Here is a 6,647-nt window from a genome sequence, read left to right on the forward strand (position 1 = left end):
AGCAGAAACAGAAATGAAGTAGAAGAAAGAGAGAGAACCACACCACGAAAAATCCTGGTTCAGCTGCCAAGTGCAATGCAGCCTACATCCAGTCTCCATCACAATAATGATGGAATTTCACTATAATCTTCATGATTACATACACCAATTCTCCTTAGGAACTACCCTTCCTATCCGGGACAAGTCCAAAATCTAAACCCCAATCATGAACTTGATTTGGTCACAACCAAGCTTTCAACTGCTAAGTACTAACCTAACTTACAAGAGGATTCCCATAGAATCATGAAACACAACACAGATGTACAAATAACCTCTAAGGACATCTATGGATTTTTTCTTTTAATTTTGCACTCTCTGCCTTTTTCCGCTCTATGGCTTTTTCTTACAAACCTCACTGTTTGCCTTTTTTTCATGAGACTCAAGACAGACAAAATTAAACAGAAAAATACAAAATGAAGAACATTGAAGGAGAAGAACTTCTGTTAGCTTAGGTAGCTATGAGAACTCTGTGCCTTGCACTCTCACTCCTTGCTTCAAGCCCTGGCTGTTCTCCCTTATTTATAGAAGAGGAAGCCTCCACGATTGAAACTGTTGAACCAAGCTAAACTTCTTCTTCTTCAAACAAAAACCGGTTCGGCCAGAGAGAGAGAGAGAGGAGAGGAGACCGAATGTAAAACCCAACATGCAATTACCTCTGTGTCTTCCCTTTGCACCAAGCTTTATCAATCCGAGCCTTCCATCTTGACTTGCACTCCAAGAAGGATTCCTAGCGCTTGATGAGTTCTTGATGATGACAGCTTCATCTGCTCCAACTTCTGCCTCATCCACCACGTAGCTACAGTGGCTACCTCCTGTAGTGGTTGAGTAAAAGCAGAGACAAGCCATACCTCCAAGGATCTTCTTCCTCTAACCGAATTGATCTTCTTCTATTTTTGGTTATGGAAGGCTTGAGATTACTTCACCACATCTTACCTTTTGTGGTAAAAATCTTAGCCACGCCATACCACAGATTTTCTTTTTCTTACCGTCATCATCACAATGGCCATGACACTAGCTTCTTCCACCTTCTTTTGATAGCTTAAAATTTCTTCCATAGTTGCTGTGAAGTGACCGAAGCTAGAGGAGAGAAGAGAGAGAAGAGAGAGAAATTTGAACAATAATCAATGAAATTGATAAAATGAATTAAGTTTCCCACTTTCCTTTGCGGAGTAGCGTGTAGCACTGATGATAGCAATCAAATCAATTGCTATTTTCTCTCTCATGGTTCCAATGCAATTAAAGCAAGTTTAATAACTTTGAAATCTACCAAAAGAAGGGAATGGGATCCGTGGAAGCATGCATGGTTCCCTCTTTCTCATTTTTCTAATTTGAACCAAGCTTAGTGGGTCTTTTCTTCAAAATAGATTTGGGCTAATAATAATTGAATTTGGCCCAACTTTCACACTAACAATTCAGCCATATAACTTAAACATTTTCTTGAACAAGGCTGATTGTATTGGGCTTGGTTGTCTAGATTCTGGCTCAATTAACAAAACATTATTTCAGCCATCATAAAATACTTTTGCATCAATGCTAAAAATTATATTCCATTGGGCTTGTTATATTTTTTTTTTCTTTTTGGCCCAAGACATAATTTGCAGGTAATCAAAATTATTAATTAGCAAATTGGAATTAAAGCTCAAATTAATAATTTTACAATTAATTCTATTAATAATGTTTGATCATCACTAATTTTAATTTGGAGTTTTCCAAACTCATCAATCTCCCCCTTGATGACAAACATTATTAAAAATTGAAATGGAAAGAGATCAAAGATTAGAGTACTCCCTTTGAATATTGGGATTCCTTCACCTTTCCAATTGTTACATGGCTCCCCCTTAATATATGCCATTTTACCAAGGGAAGCTTTTCCTGTAACTTTTGAAATCAAGCTTAAGGCAACTATGTTATCCAATATATGAAATTTTGAGATGTTGAATGACTTAATTTATGAGCAGAAACAACATGATACACACAGCTTGACTTGTTATCATATAAATAATTTTTTGCTCAATAACAATAAAAAAATACTTTGAGTACAGAGTACATGAAAAGCAGTTGATAATTCCCAAATAATTTGATTATATGAACAACATTTTTCAGCCATCATATCAGAGCAAAAATTATCAGTTTATAGTAAGAAAAACATTTTCAACTTAAACAGAATCATATCAGAGCATAAGGAATATATCAATGTATCAAAGCTTAAAGAGATTATCAAATCACAACTAAATTCAAATCACAATTAAATCCCAAATTCAACAAACATTTCAACAAAACAGAGCATGAGGCATCAACACAGCAGAACATGTCAAAAATAACCAAGTTCCAAATACAGCAACTATTTCAACAAAACAGATCATAATCATTGGAACAGGGATGATCATGAATCACAAGAGATTTCAGTCCCTGTTTCTTTTCTTTCAATTTTTCAGCTTTCCTCCCCCTTTTGTCATCAAAGGGGAACCTGCAAAAAGTGACAATGCAACACACATAGATATAACCAAAGCCAAAATATCCAGTGTTTAACAAAATATCAGAGGTCTAGAGTATCCAAACAGCCTACAAAGTACCAAAATAAACCAAACAAAACCAAAATTCAACAAGAAACAAGTAAGTTAATCATCAGAAAGGTTGTACTCAGATCCAGATTTATCATCCTTATCGACAGCCCCATCTCCTCTTCAAAATTCTGAAGTATCAGACCAACTCTTTCTTGGCACTTTGTCCAAGCTTTTTCATTTTTGTATGCTTGCTTACGAGCGGTCTTGTAGGATTCCACCATCAGTTTGGACATGTTAGAAAATTCAGTGAGGACTTCCTTAATCGATTCTGTCACCTTGGATGGTTCGGCTGGGCGGCTCTCAAGATCACTGTCAGAGGGCATTGACCGTTTGCCTTTGGTGCCTTTCATAGTACCTGAAACTCCTCCTCCCTTAATTGATGAAACTTTATTCTCTACATCTTCATTAGTTAGATCAATATTGAAGTATTCAAATATGTAGGTAAGAAATATGCCATAGGGAAGGTTAGCCTTTTTGGTGCTCCTAACACATTCCCACATATGCCTTATCATGAGATATGCAAAGGAAATAGGAGATGAAGTAATAATGGCAAAAAGCACAAAGGAATCAGAAATGGTTACTCTATTGTGTGAGCCAGTCTGTGGAGTCAGAATGTGAGTAATAATTCTGTGCAGCAATGCTCTTTCTGGACCAAGGGCCTTGTGAGTTGGAACCGTGCCATCCAGCCCAGACAGATTTTCACAGATTTGTTGCAGAGCAATCTGATATGTAACTCCAACATAAGAATCCCATTTTTCTGACATATAAGCTGTCGGACCTTCATCAACATAACCTAGGGCAGCGCTTATTGTTTCTATGCTCAGAGTCATGTAAACCTTCTTCACATAGGAATGAATTGCACCAGCATCATGTTTGCATAAAATTCTCGGACCAAGGCAAGGTATACAGGTTTTTGAATTTTGAACAAGGGAGACCACTTCATATTCTCAAAAAGAGTGATGAAGTTGATTCCTTTAGCAGCAAGAGAGTCCAGGTTCACTATGTATGAAGCACACAAGTGACGTTTCTTCAACACCTCTTTGTGAAACTCATAAGACGCACAAGAATTAAATCTTCCTGGATCAAAATGTGAATGATTTTTGTTGTATTTGTTCTTGAAGTCCAGGAATTCCAGATTTGGTGGTTCTTTTGTGTTACGTAGCACGTAACCTTTGGTCTTCTGGGAGCTTCGGGCAGCAGTGTGTGGGGTTGCTTTCTCTGGAGATGAATGAGGTATGGATGTGTGAGACTCCTTTTCTTCTTCTTCGATTGGATCTTTCTCTTTTCCCAGCTTTCTTCTGTATGAGGTTTTCTTTGCTATCACCTTTCTTCTCATAGTGTTTGTTTGTTTAGAGGAGGGTGAGGGGGATGAAGAAGAGGTAGAATGAATATGAATGTGTGTATGGGTTTGAGGAGTTGAAGATGGAGGATGTCTTGGTAGAGGGGTTCGGCTACTCTTCCTTGGAGCAACTTTCTTTTTCATGTTATGAAAATGGAGAAGGAAGATGGAAGATGAAGAGAGGGGCCGAAGTGAGTGGAGAGATGTGGGAGGTTAGGGAAGCATTAAATACTGATTGGAGAGAGAAGTGAGGTATTTATTACCCATTAAGGGGTGCGGTTATTAACCAAGAAAAGATTTTAAAATTAAAACTTGAAGGGTTAGCTCCTAGAATCAAGGGATGAGGGAAGGATAAAGATTTGATTTGACAACAACCCCTTCCTACAAGATTTGATATGACAACTTTCAAAAGTATGATTAACACAATGAGAGATTCAAAACGGGTCAGAGTAAGGTCAAATAAATTTGGTGGGCCCAAGATAATTAATATCAGTTCAGTCTCCCCCTGAATCATGGCCCATTCCTCACGTCATAAAAAATGTCTCCTTCCTTCCTACGAGACAAAATCAAACAGAGTCAAAAAATTTCACTAATTATCAACATAACTTAATTCTATCATTCCCAAACTATTTCTCAAGGAACAGAATCTGTCTTCACACAAGGGCTTAGTGAAAATATCCGCAAGTTGTTCTTCGGATTTTACAAATTGAATATCAATAGTACCCTTTTGCATATGTTCTCTAATAAAATGATATTTGATCTCAATGTGCTTGGTTCTTGAGTGCAAAATAGAATTTTTTGAAATGTTTATAGCACTCATGTTGTCACAAAACAAGGGTATACTATTGATTTTTAATTTGTAATCCTCCAATTGAGTTTTTAACCAAATTAATTGTGAACAACATGCAGATGCAGAAATGTATTCAGCTTCGACTGTGGATAGAGCTACTGTTGCTTGTTTCTTGCTTGATCACATGTTGAGTGAGCTTCTAAGGAAGCAACACATGCCGGATGTGCTCCTTCTATCCACCCGATCTCCCGCATAATCTGCATCACAAAACCCTACTGCACAAAAATCATCAGATTTTGGATACCATAAGCCATAATTACTAGTTCCCTTAATGTATCTAATGATGCGTTTAACGGCCGAAAGATGGGATTCTTTTGGGTGAGATTGAAATCTTGAATATACACCCACACTTTGAACAATGTCCGGTCTAGAGGAAGTAAGATACATGAGTGAACCTATCATTCCTCTATACCTTGTTTCATCTACATCTTTGCCATCATAATCCTTTTCAAGTTTAGTGTTTGGATGTATTGGTGTTCCCATTGGTTTGAAATTTTCTAGGCCAAATTTCTTGATTAATTCTTTAGCATACTTTCCTTGGTGAATAAAGGTACTACTAGGAGTTTGTTTAATTTGGAGGCCAAGAAAGAATGTTAGCTCTCCCATTAAACTCATTTCAAACTCATTAGTCATGAGTTTTCCAAACTCTTCACACAAGGATTCATTGGCCGATCCAAACACTATATCATCCACATAAACTTGAACTAGGAGGATATCATCATTAGATGCTTTAATAAATAAAGTAGTATCGGTGGTACCCTTTGAAATTGATTTTCCAACAAGAAGGCACTAAGCCTTTCATACCAAGCTCTTGGAGCTTGCCTAAGACCATAAAGAGCCTTTGAGAGTTTGAAAATATGGTTTAGAAATTCTTTATCTTCAAAACCGGGAGGTTGTGCCACAAATACTTCTCTATCAATAAAACAATTAAGGAAAGCACATTTGACATCCATTTGAAACATTTTAAAACCCTTATGGGCAGCATAGGCAATAAGCAACCTAATTGCTTCCATTCTTACTACCGGAGCAAAAGACTCATCAAAATCTATATCCTTTTCTTAATCGTAACCTTGGGCCACTAATCTAGCCTTGTTACGAACAACTTTTCCATCCTCATCTAACTTATTTTTGAAAACCCACTTAGTACCCATTACCTTCTTACCATCCGGATGAGGTACTAGTGTCCAAACCTCATTCTTGTCAAATTGAGCAAGCTCTTCTTGCATGGCTTTGACCCAAGAGGGATCTTCAAGAGCTTGCTTCACATTATTAGGCTCTATTTGTGACAAGAAAGTGAGATTTATTGGTTCGGTTTGCCTTTTGGTTGAGGATCTTGTTGTTACACCATGAGAGGGATCACCAATGATAAAGTCATGAGGATAACCCCTCATGGACTTCCATTCTCTTGGCTTTCGGAGTGATGTTGAGATTTGATGAGTTTCAATTGGTTGTTCTGTTCCAGATTCTCTTGCTGGCTCAGGAGACAAAACAGAAATGTCTCCTCCATCCTAATGAGAAAAATTGGACGGACAGATTCGTCATTTTGGACAGACTTGGGATTTTCTTTACTGATTTCCATGTTGACAGCATTTTCACAATCTGTATCATTTTCTATCACAACACTGGGAATTGAGTTAGTATCACAAAAAGAAACTTGTATGGATTCCTCTATTGTTCTATGTTCTTTGAGGTAAATTCTATAAGCCTTGCTAGTGGTGGAGTATCCAACAAACATCCCCTCATAGGATTTTGGATCAAATTTATCAAGATTTCTTTATTGTTAAGTACAAAGCATTTGCATCCAAAAACATGGAAATACTTAAGATTAGGAGGGGTTCCTTTCCATAGCTCATAA

The sequence above is a fragment of the Arachis ipaensis genome, chromosome B8 (assembly GCF_059453495.1).
Source record: "Arachis ipaensis isolate K30076 ecotype BB chromosome B8, ASM5945349v1, whole genome shotgun sequence".
Lineage (NCBI taxonomy): Eukaryota > Viridiplantae > Streptophyta > Magnoliopsida > Fabales > Fabaceae > Arachis > Arachis ipaensis.